The sequence below is a fragment of the Lissotriton helveticus genome, chromosome 4_2, assembly GCF_964261635.1.
Source record: "Lissotriton helveticus chromosome 4_2, aLisHel1.1, whole genome shotgun sequence".
NCBI classification, from domain to species: domain Eukaryota; kingdom Metazoa; phylum Chordata; class Amphibia; order Caudata; family Salamandridae; genus Lissotriton; species Lissotriton helveticus.
Window position 1 is genome coordinate 150,391,942 of NC_136064.1, and position 21,581 is coordinate 150,413,522.

Below are 21,581 nucleotides of genomic sequence, written 5' to 3' on the forward strand. Positions count from 1 at the left end.
AAAATAATTAGAGGGGACCTGAGACTTCATCCTCTGGGGGAGGGTGATGAAGCAGAAAACAATCCAACAAAAATATTAAAACAGATGATGGCTCATTTAGGTGTCCACCCCACCTCAGGGAGGTGAATGGATTATCCCCATCAGCCCAGCAATGGCTGACTCAGATGTGACTCGCCTGCCACCTTTAAAGTTGGAGACTGTGTTAGCAAACCTTGTTCACTCAAGCAATCCTCAAATCCCGGGTATGAATTGCTCTGAAATAACAACAAATGTTGCTGTTACAACAAGCCTTAGTGTCATGCTGGCCTTGTCCTTTTAGTGTGCAAAAGGGGGTGTTAGTCTTCCCAAAGGAATTAGGAAGTTCTCTATCAATACATGGGGGACTTTGCTGCATATCGTTTCTGCAGGACAGAAGAGTCCGGTGGGAGCAGTACTGCCCTGCTGAGAGGGTCTGGTAGTGTGGCGTTGCAATGCTAAGAGAGACTGGTGGGAGGTGTCTTACACTACGAAGAGGTTCTGGTGGGAGGGGCGTTGCACTGTTTAGAGGGTCTGGTGGGAGCGGTGTTGTACTGAGTAGAGAATCTGGTGTGAGGGGTGTTGCAATGATCTGTTAGGAAGGGCGTTGCAACACTGAGAGGGTCTGGTGGGAGGTCTGTTGCAATGCTAAGAGGGTCTGGTGAAGGTGTGTTGCAATGTTATGTTATGTTATGTTATGTTAAGGCCATATTTTTTGAGCGCACGGCTGCCCAAGGGGGCGTCCCGGCGCTTTGGCAAAGAGGCCTAAGATCTACAAACACATAGAGGAGCAGCACAGTTGTCAAAAGAATTACACAGAAAAGAGGAGAGTCTTCAACTCTTTCCTAAAAGCCAGGAGGTTCGTAGCTTTGCGTAGAGGGAGAGGGAGCTCATTCCAACATCGGGCTGCCACAAATTGAAAGGCTCGTTCTCCCATCCGAACACGCTTAGCCGGAGGCACCTCCAATTTAGCCAAATCGGCAGATCGTAACACCCTCCGTGGCACATAGAAAGCAATCCGCTTCCTAATATAATTAGGACCGATGGAATGAAGGGCTTTGAAGGCCAGCGTAAGAATTTTAAATCTAATTCTCTTCGAAATAGGCAGCCAGTGCAGCCTATTCAAAAGCAGTTGTGCGCTGGCTCTCCTTGGCAAGCCGAAGATAGCTCTGGCCGCCGAGTTTTGCACAACTTGCAGTCTGGCCAAAAGATACTTGGGCAGACCTGCAAAGAGTGCATTGGCGTAATCTAACCTAGATCCCACCAGCGCCTGAACTACTGTCTTCCGGTATTGTAGGGACAGCAGAGGAAGAAACTTCCTCAACATCTTGAGGATGCCAAAACATTTCCCGGATATCCCCATAACATGGGGGCTAAACGAGAGAGCATCATCAAACAACACTCCCAGATTTTTTACTTGGGAAGATGATTGCTCAGGGGGAAACATGTCCTGGGGCCACCAGGACTTCCAGTCCGGATCAGGAGCACAGCCGAAGAAAAGCAACTCAGATTTATCTGAGTTGCACTTCAGGCTGTGTCTCAGAAACCACGCAAATACTGCGCTCAAACAGCCCTTTATCCTGTCGCCGTCAAAAGCCTCACCTTTGCTGCAAGTGAACAGAAGCTGGGTGTCATCAGCATATGAGATGACCCGGGCCCCATAAGTCTCCGCTACAAGCGCCAGAGGGGCCATATAGATATTAAATATGGTGGGGCTCAGAATGGACCCTTGAGGAACCCCAACCTCTAGCGCTTGCATTTCAGTGGAGAACGGGGGAGCCCAGATCACCTGCCGGCGGTCCGATAGGAAAGACTTGAACCAGTCCAACACCGTCCCCCGCAGGCCGATCTCCCTGAGTCTTAAAAGGAGACCTGCATGAGGGACGGTGTCAAAGGCCGCCGACAAGTCCAGCAGGACTAACATAGCCTTCCCCCCCCGGTCGAGCGTTTCCCTGATGGCGTCGGTCACCTCCACGAGGGCCGTGTCCGTGCTGTAATTCGCACGGAAACCAGATTGAGAATCATGCAGAATGTTATTCTTCTCAATAAAGGTGGTAAGAGTGAGTTGAACATGCTTCTCAACTACCTTCGCCAGAGCAGGGAGGAGGGAGATCGGTCTATAGTTAGCCCATTGCAGCGGATCTAACTGAGGCTTTTTGATAAGCGGCAGAATGAGTGCATGTTTCCACTCCCGAGGCACCGCTCCGGAACTCAAAGATAAGTTGAGCAGGGGGTTCAGCAAGTTGTTAAGTGCCGGAGCCACCCTGCCCAGACATCTCGCTGGACACACGTCCAGCGGTGAGCCTGATTGAAGCCGTGTCAGTAGCTCCAGGGAGGTTGTGCAAGTCATTTGCGGAAAGACCGATAGTGTGGGTTCACTTTCGGCTTCTGAGGCTGGTACCAGTCCATTCTGGGCGAAAGCATCAGCTACCCCAGATACATCCACAGGGGGAAAGGAATCCTGAATGGTTTGAATCTTAGTGACAAAAAAGCCAGCAAGCTGTCGTATCCACCCTTCGGTATGAGAGTGAGGGGGAGCTCCTACAGCAGGATCTGCAAACTCCTTAACAATTCTAAAGAGTTCCCTACTCGTATTATCCGCACGATCAATCCTCCGCTCAAGGTATTCCTTTTCGGCTTCAGCAATCTTTTTATGGTAGCCTTTAATGGCCACACGATATTTAGATTTCTCCAATGGATCATATTTACGGCGCCAAAGACGTTCCGCCTTTTTACAGTCTTGACGCATGGAGTGTAATGTAGCCGTAGACCAAGGAGCAGAGTCGTGACGAGGAGCAGTTCTCGTGAACTTCACAGGAGCCAACTCCATAAATCTCAGTCGCAGCCATTCCTGAACCAGGGTTAGATCCGTTTCTAAGGACCCCGTCAACTTACAAGGATATTGACAGAGAGCATCGGATAACATATCCGCTGTCACTAGGTGGAAGGCTCTAGATTGGCGAGACCCCTCCTTCTGTATTCTTTGTCTGGACCTCGTCTCATAAGACATAACAAATTTTAATAAAAAATGATCAGACCAAAGGACTGGGAGCGGCGGAGAAACTACTATCGGCGCCGTAGAAAAAAGTACATCTAACATATGTCCTTTGACATGAGTAGGGCTATCAATAAAAGCTTCGAGTCCCAAGGTTGCAGTTATTTCCAGTAATTTTGATGCATTAGCATCCGATGGTGAATCCAAATGTAGGTTTAGATCACCCAACAGCATACAATGCACAGAGCGCAGACAGGGTATGGAAAGGGCTGCCTGCAGGTCCTCTAAAAACGAACCTATCGGGCCAGGAGGTCTGTATACAAGAATCCCGGTACACGTCTGGGAGGACGAGAGGTTGAGAGTGAAGCCTAAAGCTTCACAGCCTGCAATGTTCTCCACAGGGAAGGTGGAACAACCCAAGGACTTTTCCACTATCAAGGCCACTCCTCCTCCTCTACCCCCTACTCTGTCTTTCCTCCAGATGGTATAATTAGGCGGCAGAGCACAGACAACATCTGGTTCGGAGCCTGCCGCCAACCATGTCTCCGTTAAGAAAAGACATGACATACCCGAGTTAGCAAACAAGCTCCAAATATCCGTTGCATGGCACGCCAGAGACCAATGCTAAGAGGGTCTGATGGGAAGGTTGTTGCACTGCTGAGAGGGTCTGGTCAAAGTGGTATTGCACTAATGAGATAGTCCGGTGGGACGGGTGTTGCACTGCTGAGAGGTACTGGTGGGAGGGGGGTTGCACTGTTTAGAGGGTCTGGTGGGAGGGGTGTTGTACTGAGTAGAGGGTCTGGTATGAGGGGTGTTGCACCGCTGTGAGGATCTGGTATGAGGGGTGTTGCACAGCTGAGAGGGTCTGGTGGGAGGGGTGTTGCACTGCTGAGAGGGTCTGGTGGGAAGGGTGTTGATCTGCTGAGAGGGTCTGGTGGGAAGGGTGTTTCACTGCTGAGAGGGTCTGGTGGGAGGGGTGTTGATCTGCTGAGAGGGTCTGGTGGGAGGGGTGTTGCACTGCTGAGAGGGTCTGGTGGGAAGGGTGTTGATCTGCTGAGAGGGTCTGGTGGGAAGGGTGTTGATCTGCTGAGAGGGTCTGGTGGGAGGGGTGTTGATCTGCTGAGAGGGTCTGGTGGGAAGGGTGTTGCAATGATGAGCGGGTCTGGTGGGAGGGATGTTACACTGCTGAGAGGGTCTGGTTTGAGGGATATTGCACTGCTGAGAGGGTCTGGTGGAAGGGGTGTTGCAATGGAGAGAGGGTCTGGTGGGGGGGATGTTGCACTGCTGAGAGGGTCTGGTGGGAAGGGCGTTGGAATGCTGAGAGGGTCTGGTGGGAGGGGTGTTGCAATGCTAAAAGGGTCTGGTGGGAGGTGTCTTACACTACGGATAGGTTCTGATGGGAGGGGTGTTGTACTGATTAGAGAATCTGGTGTGAGGAGTGTTGCAATGATCTGGTAGGAAGGGCGTTGCAATGCTGAGAGGGTCTGGTGGGAGGTGTGTTGCAATGCTAAGAAGGTCTGGTGGGAAGGTTGTTGCACTGCTGAGAGGGTCTGGTCAGAGTGGTAGTGCACTAATGAGAGAGTCCGGTGGGAGGGGTGTTGCACTGCTGAGAGGTGCAGGTGGAAGGGGGGTTGCACTGTTTAGAGGGTCTGGTGGAAGGGGTGTTGTACTGAGTAGAGGGTCTGGTATGAGGGGTGTTGCACAGCTGTGAGGGTCTGGTATGAGGGGTGTTGCACAGCTGAGCGGGTCTGGTGGGAGGGATGTTGCACTGCTGAGAGGGTCTGGTGGGAAGGGTGTTTCACTGCTGAGAGGGTCTGGTGGGAGGGGTGTTGCAATGCTGGGATGGTCTGGTGGGAGGGGTGTTGCAATGCTGAGAGGGTCTGGTGGGAGGGATGTTACACTGCTGAGAGCATCTGGTTTGAGGGATATTGCACTGCTGAGAGGGCCTGGTGGGATGGGTGTTGCAATGCTGAGAGGGTCTGGTGGGAGGGATGTTGCACTGCTGAGAGGGTCTGGTGGGATGGGTGTTGCAATGCTGAGAGGGTCTGGTGGGAGGGGTGTTGCAATGCAGAGAAGGTCTGGTGGGGAGGGTGTTACACTACTGAGAGGGTTTGGTGGGAGGGGTATTGTACTGCAAAGAGGGTCAAGTGGGACTGGTATTGCACTGCTGAGAGGGTCATTGGGGGTTTTGCAATGCTGAGAGGGTCTGGTGGAACGGGTGTTATAATGCTGAGAAAATCTGATGGGATGGGTGCTGCAATGCTGAGAGGGTTTGGTGGGAGGGGAGTTGCTATGGTGAGAGGGTATGGTGGGAGGGGAGTTGCTATGGTGAGAGGGTTTGGTAGGCATTGTACCTTTGGGAGGGTATGTTGGAGCCATTGCATTGCTGAGAGCATCTCATGGGAGGGGTGTTGTACTGCTGTGATGAGTTCAAAAAATGGGGGGAGGTAGAGGGATATGCTAGGTTCACCCTCCTGTTACAGTAGTACATACAAAAAAATCCAGAATCACGGATAAAGAACGTAGCTGTGCAAAGGGATGCAAAAGATGCATTCAGCCGGGAGAGCAGAAATGGAAAGTTCCAGTGGAACTCTCTAAGCCCCCTCGTAATGAACATGAGGCGCATCGAAGACTTTTGAAAAATCACTATGGAACATTATTAAATGTCGTATTTATTTTTCAACTAATGTTTATTAACCAGCATTCATAATCACTGTATATATTGCACATTTTGGAGTGATATTCACAGGGCTGGTCTCTGTGATGTCCTGAGGAAGAGCTTGGGGATAAGCTCGAAACATGTTGGCACTCTACTAGGACTCCTGACTCATTGTAAACCAGATTGACCTAGAGACCACCCCACTTTTAATATATCAACTATGAGCAAGAATAAAAGTAATTCCGCCCACTAGTTAAGTATTGTTTAATCACTCCACTCCATACACAGCACTGCACTACATGTAGATCCTCACTAAAGTGCTTCTACGTATCTCCGCAAGTCGCAGCATGCCTCAACCGGCAGCGGGTTGGGATGGCCCCTATGATGAAGCATGTCAATGTGGGGAAACCCTGGTGAGTGAGGGGACTCAAGAAAGGAAATTTTTCCTTTCTGGATTACATCAACTACTGTGTGATGCCAATCTACTTATACCGCTAGGTTCTTTTTCCGTGATTCTGGATTTTTTTGTATGAAGTACTGCTGTGATGGTCTGGTGGGAGGGGTGTTGTACTACAGAGAGGGTCTCATTGGAGCGGTGTTTCAATTATAACACGGTCTGGTGGGAAGTGATGTAGTGCTGAGAGGGTCTATTGGGAGGGGTGTTAGATTACTGAGAGGCTATGGTAGGAGGAGTGTTGCAAGGCTGAGAGGTTCTGGTGGGGGTGCTGTAATGCTGAAAGAGTCTGATAGAATGGGTGTTGCACAGCTGAGAAGGTCTGGTGGGGGTGTTGCACTTCTGGGAGGGTGTGCTGGGGGGTGTTGCACTAATGAAAGCATCTCATGGGAGGACTGTTGCAACGCTGAGATGGTCTGGTGGAAGGGGGGTTACACTGCTGTGATGGTCTGTGGGTGTGGTTTTGGAATGCAGATAGGGTCTGGTATGAGGGGTGTTGCACTGCTGAGAGGGTCTGGTAGGTAGAGTGTTGCACTGCATGGAGGGTCTTGCGGGAGGGGTGTTGAACTGACGAGGAGGTATGATAGGAGGTGTTTAGCATTGCAGAGAAGGTCTGGTGAGAGGGGTGTTGGAATGCTAAGATGGCTTAGTAGGGGTGATGCACTGCTGAAAGGGTCTGGCTGGGAGGTTTGTACTGCTTAGAGGGTCTGGTGGGAGGGGTTGTGCACTGTAGAGAGTGTCTGGGGGAGGGGTATTGTACTGCTGACAGGGTTTGGAGGGAGGGGTGGTGCACTCGATAGAAGGTCTAATGGGAGGGGTGGTGCTCTGCTAGGAGTGTTATATTGCATATAGGTACCCCAATATAGGCCAGGGTAACATCCTAACCTTTCACCTATATTCATCACTACACTGCATACATAATGGGCTGCTAGGACAGACCCTTTACCTAATTAGAGTACTGCTTATGGAACGTGGGGTTTTCCCTGAACAATAGCCTTGTATGTTATGCATGAGAATCCTTGGATTCTTGGGATATCAGCAGGACTACCATCTCCTGTATAATATCTATGTAAAAAGTTAATTGCCGACGTCATCCTAAGTCCAACAAGTGGCACATCGAGGTAGAACCCCCGGGGAGACCTATGGTTACATATACATCGCACCTTACTAAGATAGACAGAGGAGACTAAGACTTCCCTGCCGACACACACTGTTGTAAAAAGCTGAGGTTCCTGCATGCAGATACTCCAGCTTGCAGTGGTTTAACCTCCCTTGCGGGGTGTCCAGCTTGAGCGCACGGTGGGGTCCCACAGTCTCTCACTTCAGGTAATGGGATTGACTTTATCCTAGAGGGATTCTTGGCTTAAAACGTACATACATGATCGGTACACTTAGGTATATCTAGTTAGGGTAGTATTGTAGGAGTACACATTTTACTGTCATGTATTTTATATACTTGCCTGTATTCATTGTCATAGCAGGATGGTAGAAATATACCATCCGTTTACTTTCTTAGTGCTTTTAATCATTTTTATCTGTTACTGTCTAGTGGTTGTTTCAGCACACCTATTGCACACTGGAATAACGATTGTTCAATAAATTCTTATTGAAAAACGTCCATAGCGTTTATTCTGTGTATCTCCCTCAGACTAAGTGAGCACAAGTGACTGAGTGAAAAAGTAGTGCACTGTTTCCACGGTCCTGAGGTATCAGGGTTGTCATGTTCAATAGTTGCCAAGAACTATTCTCTCCCTGGTAAGAGGAGGTTCTAGTGGCACTTTGAGCTAGCTGGTATACAGGCCAACATACCAGGTGGGGGTGTCTCGATCCAGTCTGGACACCACACCCTCAGTGGTCCGGATCCTGTGTAGGTTTTAAAAGAACCAACAACAAGAGGTTCTGGTAGGAGGGGTGTTCCGATGCTGATAAGGTCTGGTGAGAAGGGTATTACAATGCTGACAGAGTCTGATGGGCTTAGTATTACAAGGCTGAGAGGGTCTGGTGGGGGTGCTTCAATGCTGTTAGGGTCTGGTGGGGGTATTGTACTGCTGATAAGGTCTGGTGGGGCAATGCACTGCTGGGAGGATGCGGTGGGGGGTGCTTCACTGCTGAGAGTGTCCTGTTGAAGGTCTGGTGGGGGCATTGCAATGCTGAGAGGAGCAGGTGGGGAGTGTCCTACTGCTGAGAGGGTCTGGTGGGAGAGGTGTAGTACTGAGTAGAAGGTCTGGTGTGAGGGGTGTTGCACAGCTGAGAGGGTATGGGAGGGGGTGGTAAGTGTGGCATTTCATGCAGCTCACTTTGGGCGACTACTTTAATTAATTCTTGCCCATAAGTCTTGCACATCATCTTCCTCTGGGGTGGAGTTGCGTTGTGCCTCCTCGTGTGCTCAGGCTCCCTTGTAGCAATCTGTGTGTACATTGTACGTTAGATGTGACGTGTCGTTACAACGGCACTCAACGCAAATGAGGATTCTCAGGAGAAGAGGAACACATTCACCCTGCATGTCCCAGTGTGGCATTTTTCACCATTCACTAGTTGACACTGGCCCCATCAGGCATCCCTTGCATTTCTTGCATACTCACATGCGAGGTATTGGATTGGACTTGTGCAATCTTGTGTGGCGCAGGTGTGATGCTGATTCAGAGGGAGCATGGGCATGAGTGTCTGCCTATTATTGGTGCTACCATGCTAAGTTATGTACTGTAGGATCTCTTCAGTGTGAGCATTGAGGCTATCATGTTATGATGATCACGTTGTCATGTTCACTGAGCTAGCTATATGTGGATGAGAGGAAGTGTTGTGACCTCACATGCATCACAGACCACATTTATAGCAGCTAAGCATTTGTGTGCATTGAAAGAGTTTTTACGGTGTAGAAGTCAAGTACCTGAAACTTACTGTCACACCTCAACGTTCCATTGGGAGACAACACATTCCTCATTATGCCATTTTAGTGGACATATTTGCATTTCCAGTGACAACAGATGCTGATGACTTGCGCTCTCTCTCCCTGAGCTGCTAACAAGTGAGTTATGATAGTAAACACCCACCATGGTATGCGTAGTCCTTTCCACTCCAAACATACATACTTTGGTCTGTGTGAGTGAACTTTTTTACAAATGTGTCAGCCAACTCAAGCAGTTTTGCAGTGTTTGGGCGAACCACACCAACAGTGATTGTGACCAAAGGTTTGATGAAGCAAGGACTCGTACAAAATAGACTTGCTCAGAAGCAATCCTCTCATTTAACGTACCATATACTCACCTGGGCCCATAAATACACACACAATTTGAGTAAGCCGCTGGAGTCAGGAGATATTCCATTTGGGAGACATGTCACGCAACATGTCTCCTAAACATGTCGAGGTGGGGAGGCTTTCAGTGAGGAGGACTAATCGCTATTCAGGACGGTAGGTTTCTTCAAAAGGTGCAAGACCACACCTTATGTCGTTTTCCTCTCCAATGTCCTTTGGGGCTTGTTATATGGTGCACTGAAACATAAATATGACGCAGCTGTGTTGCACAAACGTGACACATTGCAGCTCATGTTTCATTGATGCAACTCTGCCGAAACACCATGTTGCCCCAGGTCTTATCAATATGTTCCTTAGTTTGACGAGATTCCTTGGCCACTGAAGCCAGGCGCATACTGGTGCAGGTGGGCACTGCTTGAGGCACGGACTGGAGTAGGTGGGTTCTGCTTTGGGGCATGGACTGCCATAGGTGGGTGTTGCTTTGGGGCATGGTTTGTTCAATTGGGCACTTCTTTGAGGCATAGACAGGCTCAGGTGGGTGCTCCTTTGGGGCAGGGACTGGTGCAGGTGGGTGCTGCTTTGGGGCACGGACTAGCACAGGTGGGTGCTGCTTTGGGGCACCAGTGATGTGTCTGCTCAGCATTATTTATTGTAGAGGCAGTGCTGGGAGAATGGTTGAGCCAGTCAGCCACAACACACACAAAGTGGGGCCTCTCAATGGTACAGTGAGAATGGCAACTAGAAGGTAGTCCAGAGAAAAAGTTAAAAATAGTGAGCAGATTTAAACTCAGTGAGTGTGCAAGAGCGCAACAGCTTGCAGCTACAGAGATGCAAAAGTAACTAAACCCTGCTAAAGGGCTAAGTGCCAATTTGTTACTGCAACCAGATGACAAACTATCTCCAGTCAAGCACAGTATCTTGTTAGGAGAAGCCTTTGTTATCAATGGAAGATGTTTTTACCAATGGAAACCTTTGTTACCAACTGAAGCCTTTTGTTACCAAAGGGACCCTTTGTTACCAATGGAAGCCTTTGTTATCAATGGAAGTCTTTGTTACCAATGGAAGCCTTTTGTTACCAATGGAAGCCTTTGTTACCAAATTAAGCCTTTGTTACCAATGGAAGCCTTTTGTTACCAAAGGGAGCCTTTTTACCAATGGAAACCTTTTGTTACCTAAGGGAGCCTTTGTTACCAATGGAAGCCTTTGTTATCAATGGAAGCCTTTGTTACCAATGAAAAACCTTTGTTACCAAAGAGAGCCTTTGTTACCAATGGAAGCCTTTGTTATCAATGGAAGCCTTTGTTACCAATGGAAGCATTTGTTACCAATAGATGAACTTTTTACCAATGGAAGTCTTTGTTAGCAATGGAACCTTTTGTTACCAATGGGAGACTTTGTTAGCAATTGAACCTTTTGTTACCAATGGGAGGCTTTGTTAGCAATGGAAGCTTTTATTACCAACAAACCTGGTGCAGTCAGATTTCAGCTCTGAAATGTATGCAGTATGGACCCACACACCTTTCAACACTGATGGACACTAAACTCAGCCATTTGCAGAATCTTTGTGGCTCTAGGCTACCTTTCTGACATCCTGCCTCCATCCCAGAAACTAGCATTTCACCAATTGACATTTTCTACCACTCTCAAGCCACACTGGGTGGGCTCCGAGGTCCGGTCCACTGACCGCTCAGGTCTCTGTGCCCAAAGTCCATCAAAGAAGACATTGGTGCTGGATCTGACCACTTAGGCCGCTGTCTAGGTGCAAGGTCTGGAGCGGGGGGGGGGGTCACCACAGAGACTGGAGAAGCGGCTGTTTTAGAAGGTGTGTCAGTAGGAGCTATAAAGCTGCTTAGAAATAACTTTCTTCCTGCTACAGCTGGATTAAATAAATCAATCAACACGTAAATGCAGAGCAGAGAAGCCTTTCTATCCCCTCCTTGGTGCTGTGTGATGTGGAGTCAGCCGAGTGCTGGGAGGTGTCAGTTAGTTGTGGTAAGAGTTAACCGGTAAATTAAATAGCTTCCTGCCCTCCCGCCTGATTTATTCCCTCTTACCCTCTTCTCTGAGCCCACCAACTCTCAATCTATCTACGAGTCCAATTTTAGGTTGATCTTTGTCTTTGGGCTCTGGGCCACCCACCAATCACCATTGGTTGTTTCATATGGCATTCAGAAATGCTGGCTTGTTATTGGTGCATTTCTGTAAATGTCCCTCCTTTGTGTCCATAGCTCGCTTTCTGGTGATTTCACTCAGAGAACACTTTTCTTGTGCCATCACACTGTGCATGGATTGATGGCCCCTCCTTCTGTGGGCGTTGCCTTCATGGTTCCCCCTGGCTGTCCAGGTTCCCATGCATTCATTTTCCTTTTTCCTCTGCTTGATTTACTTCTCATTTCAAATCGGCAAATCCAGTTTGCTTCTACACGCATGCGTGTTTGGTGTAAATGATCGGTATGTACAGCTGCTTATGTTGCTACCACACTGCCCTAGCAAGGTTCTTTCCTTTCTGGCTTAACAGTACTTTGAATTATCAGGATCAGCATGCCATTCTTCCAGCAGTGTGCAGTGCAGCCAAACTCTGACAACTTTGCATTCATTGTTAATACAATTCAAAAGAGAAACTCTATTGTGTATTCCAGTACCCGTGGATTGCGGTCTGTGCTTCAGTGGCAAAAAAGATTCCACTCAGAACTCGCAGTTGTTAAAAAACTGCTGATTGATTTCAACAAATCTATACCAGCCGGTTCAGTATTAGTGACTTTCATCAACTGGTCTTGAGCGCCTTCATGTGGCTTTTTGAAGGACTTCTTAAATTTTAAAAATGGCTAAAAATCCCCTGGACGAATTGTCAATATGTTTTTGTCAGGTGTTTTCTGCCCACTGTTTCTAAGCAGATCAGGCCTGACCACACCTGTCCGAGGACTACTCCCCCATGCCTTGTCCACTCTCTAGCTTCAGGCACTGTTTCATTGCGGAAATAGAAAAGCAGGTTAGAGCGTGACACTAACCCTAATGGCTCTAACCTGCTTTTCTATTTCTTGTTTTAGGAGCAGATGAAAAGTGGGAGTGCTTTATAGCCAATGCCAGACTGGCCGGAGTGGGCCCCGGGCATTTTCCCAGTGGGCCGGCAGGGTGGCAGCTGGTTTTGGACTGGTGGGGGCTGTTTTCTTTACAGGGGGTACTTTTACAGTAACACTGCAATATCACCCCGTAACAAAAGCAGCATCAGTGCAGCAGCACAGCAGTGCGGCAGCAGCAGTGCAGCAGCAGCAGTAGCAGTGCAGCAGCAGCAGTGCAGCAGCAGCAGTGCAGCAGCAGCAGTGCAGCAGCAGCAGTGCAGCAACAGCAGTGCAGCAGCAGAGGCGCAGCAGCAGCAGTGCAGCAGCAGCAGCAGCAGTGCAGCAACAGCAGTGCAGCAGTAGCAGTGCAGCAGCAGCAGTGCAGCAGCAGCAGTGCAGCAGCAGCAGCAGTGCAGCAACAGCAGTGCAGCAACAGCAGTGCAGCAACAGCAGTGCAGCAGCGCAGCAGCCGAGGTGCAGCAGCAGCAGTGCAGCAGCAGCAGTGCAGCAGTGCAGCAGCAGCAGAGCAGCAACAGCAGTACAGCAGCAGCAGTGCAGCAGCAGCAGTGCAGAAGCAGTAGTGCAGCAGCAGCAGTACGGCAGCAGTGCAGCAGTAGCGGCAGTGCAGCAGTAGCAGTGCAGCAGCAGCAGTGCAGCAGCAGCAGTACGGCAACAGTGCAGCAGCAGCGGCAGTGCAGCAGCAGCAGTGCAGCAGCAGCAGTACGGCAGCAGTGCAGCAGCAGCGGCAGTGCAGCAGCAGCAGTACGGCAGCAGTGCAGCAGGAGCGGCATTGCAGCAGTAGCAGTGCAGCAGCAGCAGTACGGCAGCAGTGCAGCAGCAGCGGCAGTGCAGCAGCAGCAGTAGCAGTGCAGCAGCAGCAGTGCAGCAGCAGCAGTAGCAGTGCAGCAGCAGCAGTAGCAGTACAGCAGCAGAGGTGCAGCAGCAGAAGTGCAACAGCAGCAGTGCAGCAGCAGTGTTTCCACCAGAACTGCCCACCCCCTACCACCAGGGCCGGTTTGAGTTGATTGGCTGGGCAGGTTTGCTTTCCCAGTCCGGTCGTGTTTACAGCATACTCCAGAAGCCCATCGGCAAAGGGGGGCGACTTGAGCTTTTCGTTTATTTGTAAGCTCTTTCATGCTTCTGGTCAGGCCTTTAGAGTCCCCTACTGACTGGATGAAGAGTAAAGGACTCTCTCGGGTGCAAACTCTCTACATATGAAGACCATGATTTTTATTTTATAGAAAACCAGACTCATCAACTCTGACATGATAAACCCATAAGCTGAAAAAAGATGGTGCATGCAATGTTATTCTGCGACGAGCACAAGTATTGCTGTTATTCCTTGTGGATTTTGTATTCCTCAATACAAAATTCAACCCACACTTCACTGTCCCCTGATGGTGGTGTACCCGCCGCTGTACTGTACTCCTTCACACTGCGGAAAACTCAGACAGCGTAGAAACGCACTGCGACAATTAGATACCAAACTGCACTATAGCAGGTGCACAACATACAAACTCTATCATCTGTCTATCTATCTGTTATCTATCTATCTTCCATTTGTTATCTATCTAAAATCTATCTATCTGCTTATAAATCAATCTGTTATCTATCTGTGTATCTATTCATCTTTTTGTCAATCTGTTATCTTTCTGTTATCGATCACCTATCTATAATCTATCTATCTGTTATCTTTCTATCCACCTGTTCAGTCCCTCATCGAGCTTCTTGCTCCCTCTGTTCTATTTTCATTTCATCCCTCTCGTAACGAAGTGGCATTTCCAGAGGGTGCAGTTTCCTGGAATCACATGTGGTCAGTTGTTATACATCGTCCAACCAATCACAACCTACCCTGATTTTCTTACTGCAGACGTTTGAGACCCTGCCACTCTCCACGCTTCTTTATATGATGTCTCCTATGTGTCCAACACTTGGTTTCGGTGTCTTTCCTTTCCCGGCTACTTACATGGATGAGGAAGCCCACTGACACTGAGCATTATCCATGTTACATATCTCATGATGTTTACCAGCGTGCACAGTGCGCATGTTTTCAACTTCAATATGATATTTTTTGTTTAATCTGCATTTTTAGTGGCAGTGTAAGTAAGGAAGCTTACCATTCGATGACTAAAGCAAGAGACACCACCAACACACCTAAAAAAATATCTGCTGTGTTCTGGATAATATGCTGCATGTCTAAACACTTATAAGGGCCAAAAGGCACGACCTATTGTCTATTCCAATGCTTGTTGACTTTTGATTCACGGAATGTGTTGAGACATACTTTGAAGCAGGTGTACGTGTGCAAAAGCAGAACATTTGCATTTGCAAAATGTAAAAAACAAAAATGGAAATCCAGTACTTGTAAAGCGCACAAATCACCCCCTAAGGGGTATCTCGGCGCTGGGGGCCGTTGGGAAGATTAAGCGAGCTATTGCCCAGAGTCGCATGGTGCTGGGCAGACCCCTGCCGCCGGAGAAGGGGATTGAACCGCGATCCCCAGCCTCCAGCGTCAATCACCTTGGCCGCTTCGCCACACCTCTTCCCTCAAAATGTAGCTTAATGTAGATTAAACCATGAAATTGTAGTCAATGTGAGTGGCCCTGCATGCACGGCGGTCCTCGTCTTACACGGTGGGGGTGAGGGGGAGGGAGGTGCTGCGTGGACCCGGCATGCACCGCAGCGGGGGGAAGGGGAGGTGTCAGAGCCAAAGTTAATCTGTCAGAGTCAAGGTACTTATATTTCCAAGAACTTGCACAGGAACAGAGACGCTAGTTCCCAACTACCTCTCAAAGATATTTCGGAAGTCCAGTAGTATAAATCTAGACTCCAACACTACGTTCAATTGGGAAGGGGGAGTAGATAAAATAACAAATCAAGAAGAGACTGGTCCTGAAACTCTGGTCCTCTTAACTCGTCTATTTCTTCTTCATTGTGCAGACTGCATTATTCTCGAGGATCTTTAACAACAAACACAAAACATAAATATCTACTCTACTCTAATTCTATACTCTCTCTATTTTTTTCTTCTATCTTACATACCCTAGGCTTCAGGTGCTGTGCCTCTCCTCTGTGTGTATTTCCAATGAGGATACTTAATTCTGTTCTGTTCTTGTTGCTGTCTCCCAACTTCTCAACCTATAAAACCATTCTTGTTGTCATTTCTTTCTGCCAAGTCAACCTTTTCAGTATGTATTACAAGTATTCTGAGACTTCTCTTCAACTTCTTATTTGTGGGAGCTTCTGTTCTCTGTATTATCTTCACTCGAACTATTCCTTGTGCACTGTGAATTTATTTTCTCAGGTTTATATGTGTTTCTGCTCTCTGGTAAGTGTTGGCTTATCTACAATCTATTTTTAGCTAATTGGAGTTTCTTTCACTATATAAACATTCATAATAATCTTGTTTCTTTTATTTGTCTCTACAGATTCTGTTTTATTCACAACAGGTAAGCTGAATGTGTATAACTAACAACTTACACATTCTTTTAGTTCAATACATTTTTACAAATAACTTTTCTAGAGAATGTTTGTACTTAGCTTTTGTCTTCTTATTTTTCTGTCCTTAGGTGGCGCTGAGGTAGCGCTTAACCCAAGTGAAGCAGCTGTCAGAAAAAGGTGACTGCTCGACAGAGAGGGGAGGCGCCTCCACATCTCCTTCCAGTTTGGCGATTCTCTCGCTATGAAAACACGCCTAGAAAATGGACCTTAGACCTGCTCTGCTCCCGACGGAAGCAAGGACGGAACACGGACGAAACCCAACGTAAGGAACTTCTAAAACGGTAACTTTCTCTGGAGCTCCAAACCTTTGATGTGTACACGGAATTTACTTCAGTGGAGTGCGCTCTCACCACAGATCTTCTGGACACCTGTGCAGTGTTTCAGAAGCGGCGGCCATCTTAGAGTTTCGATGCCGATCTTACTCGGTCCAATGGTTTCTCGGAGGCTGTCTTTTCTTTGTTGAGCAATAGGCATTATTTAGTGTAGTGCCCACAATTGCCACATTATCCATTGGGATTGTGACATGAGTTTCTGCATGGACCCAACATGCACCACGGCAGGGGGAGGGAGGTGCTGCGTGGACCCGGCATGCACCACGGCAGGGGGAGGGAGGTGCTGCATGGACCCGTCATGCACCACGGCAGGGGGAGGGAGGTGCTGCGTGGACCCGGCATGCACTGCGGCAGGGAGAGGGAGGTGCTACGTGGACCCGGCATGCACCACGGCAGGGGGAGGGAGGTGCTGCGTGGACCCGGCATGCACCACTGCAGGGGGAGGGAGGTGCTGCGTGGACCCGGCATGCACCACGGCAGGGGGAGGGAGGTGCTGCATGGACCCGGCATGCACCGCGGCAGGGAGAGGGAGGTGCTGTGTGGACCCGGCATGCACCGCGGCGGGGAGGAGAAGGGAGGTGCTGCGTGGACCCGGCATGCACCGCGGCGGGAAGGAGGAGGAGGTGCTACGTTGACCCGGCATGCACCGCGGCAGGGAGGGGGAGGGAGGTGCTGCATGGACCCGGCATGCACCGCGGCAGGGAGAGGGAGGTGCTGCGTGGACCCGGCATGCAACACGGCAGGGGGAGGGAGGTGCTGCGTGGACCCGGCATGCACCACGGCAGGGGGAGTGAGGTGCTGCATGGACCCGGCATGCACCGCGGCAGGGAGAGGGAGGTGCTGCGTGGACCCGGCATGCACCGCGGCGGGGGGAGGGAGGTGCTGCGTGGACCCGGCATGCACCACGGCAGGGGGAGGGAGGTGCTGCGTGGACCCGGCATGCACCCCGGCAGGGGGAGGGAGGTGCTGCGTGGACCCGGCATGCACCACGGCAGGGGGAGGGAGGTGCTGCATGGACCCGGCATGCACTGCGGCAGGGAGAGGGAGGTGCTGCATGGACCCGGCATGCACCACGGCAGGGGGAGGGAGGTGCTGCATGGACCCGGCATGCACCGCGGCCGGGGGAGGGAGGTGCTGCATGGACCCGGCATGCACTGCGGCGGGGGGAGGGAGGTGCTGCGTGGACCCGGCATGCACCACGGCAGGGGGAGGGAGGTGCTTCGTGGACCCGGCATGCACCACGGCAGGGGGAGGGAGGTGCTGCGTGGACCCCGCATGCACCACGGCAGGGGTAAGGAGGTGCTGCGTCGACCCGGCATGCACCGTGGCGGGGAGGAGGAGGGAGGTGCTGCGTGGACCCGGCATGCACCGCGGCGGGAAGCAGGAGGAGGTGCTACGTTGACAAGGCATGCACCGCGGCAGGGAGGGGGAGGGAGGTGCTGCATGGACCCGGCATGCACCGCGGCAGGGAGAGGGAGGTGCTGCATGGACCCGGCATGCACCGCAGCGGGGAGGAGGAGGAGGTGCTGCGTGGACCCGGCATGCACCACGGTAGGGGGAGGGAGGTGCTGCATGGGCCCGGCATGCACCATTGCAGGGGGAGGGAGGTGCTGCGTGGACCCCGCATGCACCACGGCAGGGGGAGGGAGGTGCTGCGTGGACCCGGCATGCACCGCGGCGGGGAGGAGGAGGGAGGTGCTGCGTGGACCCGGCATGCACCGCGGCGGGAAGCAGGAGGAGGTGCTACGTTGACCCGGCATTCACCGCGGCAGGGAGAAGGAGGTGCTGCATGGACCCGGCATGCACCACAGCAGGGAGAGGGAGGTGCTGCATGGACCCGGCATGCACCGCGGCCGGGGGAGGGAGGTGCTGCATGGACCCGGCATGCACCGCGGCAGGAAGAGAGAGGTGCTGCATGGACCCGGCATGCACCACGGCATTGGGAGGGAGGTGCTGCATGGACCCGGCACGCACCACAGCAGGGGGAGGGAGGTGCTGCATGGACCGGGCATGCACCACGGCAGAGGGAGGGAGGTGCTGCATGGACCCGGCATGCACCACGGCAGGGGGAGGGAGGTGCTGCGTGGACCCGGCATGCACCACCGCAGGGGGAAGGAGGTGCTGCGTGGACCCAGCATGCACCACCGCAGGGGTAGGGAGGTGCTGTGTGGACCCGGCATGCACCGCGGCGGGGAGGAGGAGGGAGGTGCTGCGTGGACCCGGCATGCACCGCGGCGGGGAGGAGGAGGAGGTGCTACGTGGACCCGGCATGCACCGCAGCAGGGAGGGGGAGGGAGGTGCTGCATGGACCCGGCATGCACCACGGCAGGGGGAGGGAGGTGCTGTATGGACCCGGCATGCACCACGGCAGGGGGAGGGAGGTGCTGCATGGACCCGGCATGCACCATTGCAGGGGGAGGGAGGTGCTGCATGGACCCGGCATGCACCACGGCAGGGGGAGGGAGGTGCTGCGTGGACCCAGCATGCACCACTGCCATGGGAGGGAGGTGCTGCGTGGACCCGGCATGCACCGCGGGGTGGAGGAGGAAGAGGTGCTGCATGGACCCGGCATGCACCGCGGCGGGGAGGAGGAGGGAGGTGCTGCGTGGACCTGGCATGCACCACGGCGGGGAGGAGGAGGAGGTGCTATGTGGACCCAGCATGCACCACGGCGGGGAGGAGGAGGGGGGTGCTACCTGGACCCAGCATGCACCGCAGCGGGGAGGAGGAGGTGCTGCGTGGACCCGGCAAGCACCGCGATGGGGAGGGAGAGGGAGGTGCTGTTAGGCCCCGGCATGCACCGCGGCAGGGAGTGGAGGGAGGTGCTGCGTGGACCCGTCATGCACTGCGGTGGGGGAGGAAAGCTCAGAAGCTGGGTTGCAGTTCAGACACTTTTAATAGTCAGATCTTGAACAGGAAGTCAAAGTTCATTGTTTCAGTTCATCTGGAACTTTTAAAAGGACAGTGCCACACTGTCCATGAGACACTGTCCATGACACACTGTCCATGACACACTGTCCATCCATGACACACTGTCCATGATGCACTGTCCGTTCAGGAGGAAGACGTTTCTTGGTACAAGCGGCCCGTCTTTGGAACTCTCTTCCTCGTGACCTACGTCTTGAACCTCAATATCTGCGTTTTAGGAAGGTGTTAAAGACATATCTCTTTCCCTAGTTCTTATGCCCTCCCCGTGAACTCAGCCTCGGTCCTCAGTTTTACTGTTCTAGGGTTCTCTAGCGCTGGGATACCTCCGGGGGACTATGCGCTTTATAAAAATAAATAATAATAATAATAATAATAATAATGACACACTGTCCATGACACACTGTCCACGAGACACTGTCCATGATACACTGACCATCCATGACACACTGTCCATGACACACTGTCCATCCATGACACAATTTCCATGACACACTGTCCATGACACACTGTCCATGATGCACTGTCCATGACACATTGTCCATGACACACTGTCCATGAGACACTGTCCATGACACACTGTCCATGAGACACTGTCCATGACACACTGTCCATTCATGACACACTGTTCATGACACACTGACCATGACACACTGTCCATCCATGACACACTATCCATGACACACTGTCCATGACACACTGTCCATGACACACTGACCATGACACACTGTCCATGATGCACTGTCCATGACACACTATCCATGACACACTGTCCATGACACACTGTCTATAACACACATGTAGCTGAGAGATCATAACACAAAGGGTGCATTGAGAAAGAAACCAGCTGTACAGGTACCCTCCTGAAACCTCTTACCTCTTACAGGAAGCAGGGGCAGATTTGTCCCTGTAGCTGGTCTCTGTAAACATCACCCCAGGGGGGACGGCCATTGTACCCCCCAGGAGAAGCTGCCCCTGTGTGGAAAGGGGTTCCAGCCTATCTGATGACAACCTGTAGGCAGACACCCAGGCTGGCAACAGCATAAGTTTGGGACCTCCTCTGTTTTTGATTTATGACCAGGGAAAAGAGAGGAAAACAACTAAGAAGATACGAGATTCCCCCATGGTCTATTCATAGTTACTCAAAAAGCATAGCTTAAATCCTTCTACAGTGAAACTTCAGAATAACACAGATACATAAATGTTTCCAATATTTTTGGTATTTTATTCATTTTTTAGTGATATATCAAAAGGGACTTTTTTAAAGATTTTTCCCATATTTGTTTATCAATTCATCCACGATAACTATATTCGTTTCTGCATTAAAATTCAAACAACAGTTCTTTTATCTTTACAAAACAAAGTATACAAAAAACAATTTATTATAATAAGAAACAAGCGCCCAGTCTGACACACATCTCTCAACATTCACACCTACTCATACATGCAACACTACACATTTCTTTTTTACAACCCAAACACTTTCTGAGGTTGAGGCAACACAGATATTAGTTGTGAAACTCCATGCCAGGTCTACGCGCATTTCGGTGGATTTGTACCACCTTCCTCAGGACCAGCAAAGAAAGAGTTTTTCCTTCAAGTGTCTGCAGGGTACCTTTGGTTGGACGCTGACGGTATATTTATTATCTATTTCATCCGTGCTCATTTATTGATTCTAGGTCTTATCATTCGCCTCTCTGATGACAACCTGCAGGCAGACACCCAGGCTGGCTTCAACGCAAGAAGGACAAGTGTGGTCAACACACACCTGCGGAGCTCCATTTAAGGTGAGAGATTGTAACCCCACAATGGCATGGGGTGAGCGGGGCTATCGAGGCTCTCAGGCCCTGGGTCAAGGGTCAAAGCAGAGGGTCCTCAGGCCTGCTTTAATGAGCACCAGGTCTGAGCCCAGCCCTGGCACTTACTCAGCAGCCACTCCCTCCCTCATGACCCCAGGTGTGTGGGCTCAGGGTAGACCATCAGCCCTACATGGAGCCTGTCTTAAATAGACAGCTGTAATGACTGGTCCATACACATCAATTGCCTGCAGAGCTCCCTGTGTCCCTGAGGGCTCTGCGCTGTTATTGGAAAGTTGTCATTAAACTACCTGTCTACCTGTATTATTGTGGAGAAGGCGGGATGACCACAGGGACAGAGACAGCATCCTCTGAGGAAGACTGCAGGTGGGAGCAGACGAAGGCTACTGGAACCTTTGAAGCAATGGTGACTAACCCACTCTATATTGTATCGTACATGAACATGGAGTATTCCATCCATATTCAGAGATGAAGAGTCTGCCTCATTAATAAATGTACCGCAAAGTTACCACAAATACCACATGCGAGGAGGATGTATCAATGATTTACCACAAGTACCACATGCAAGGAG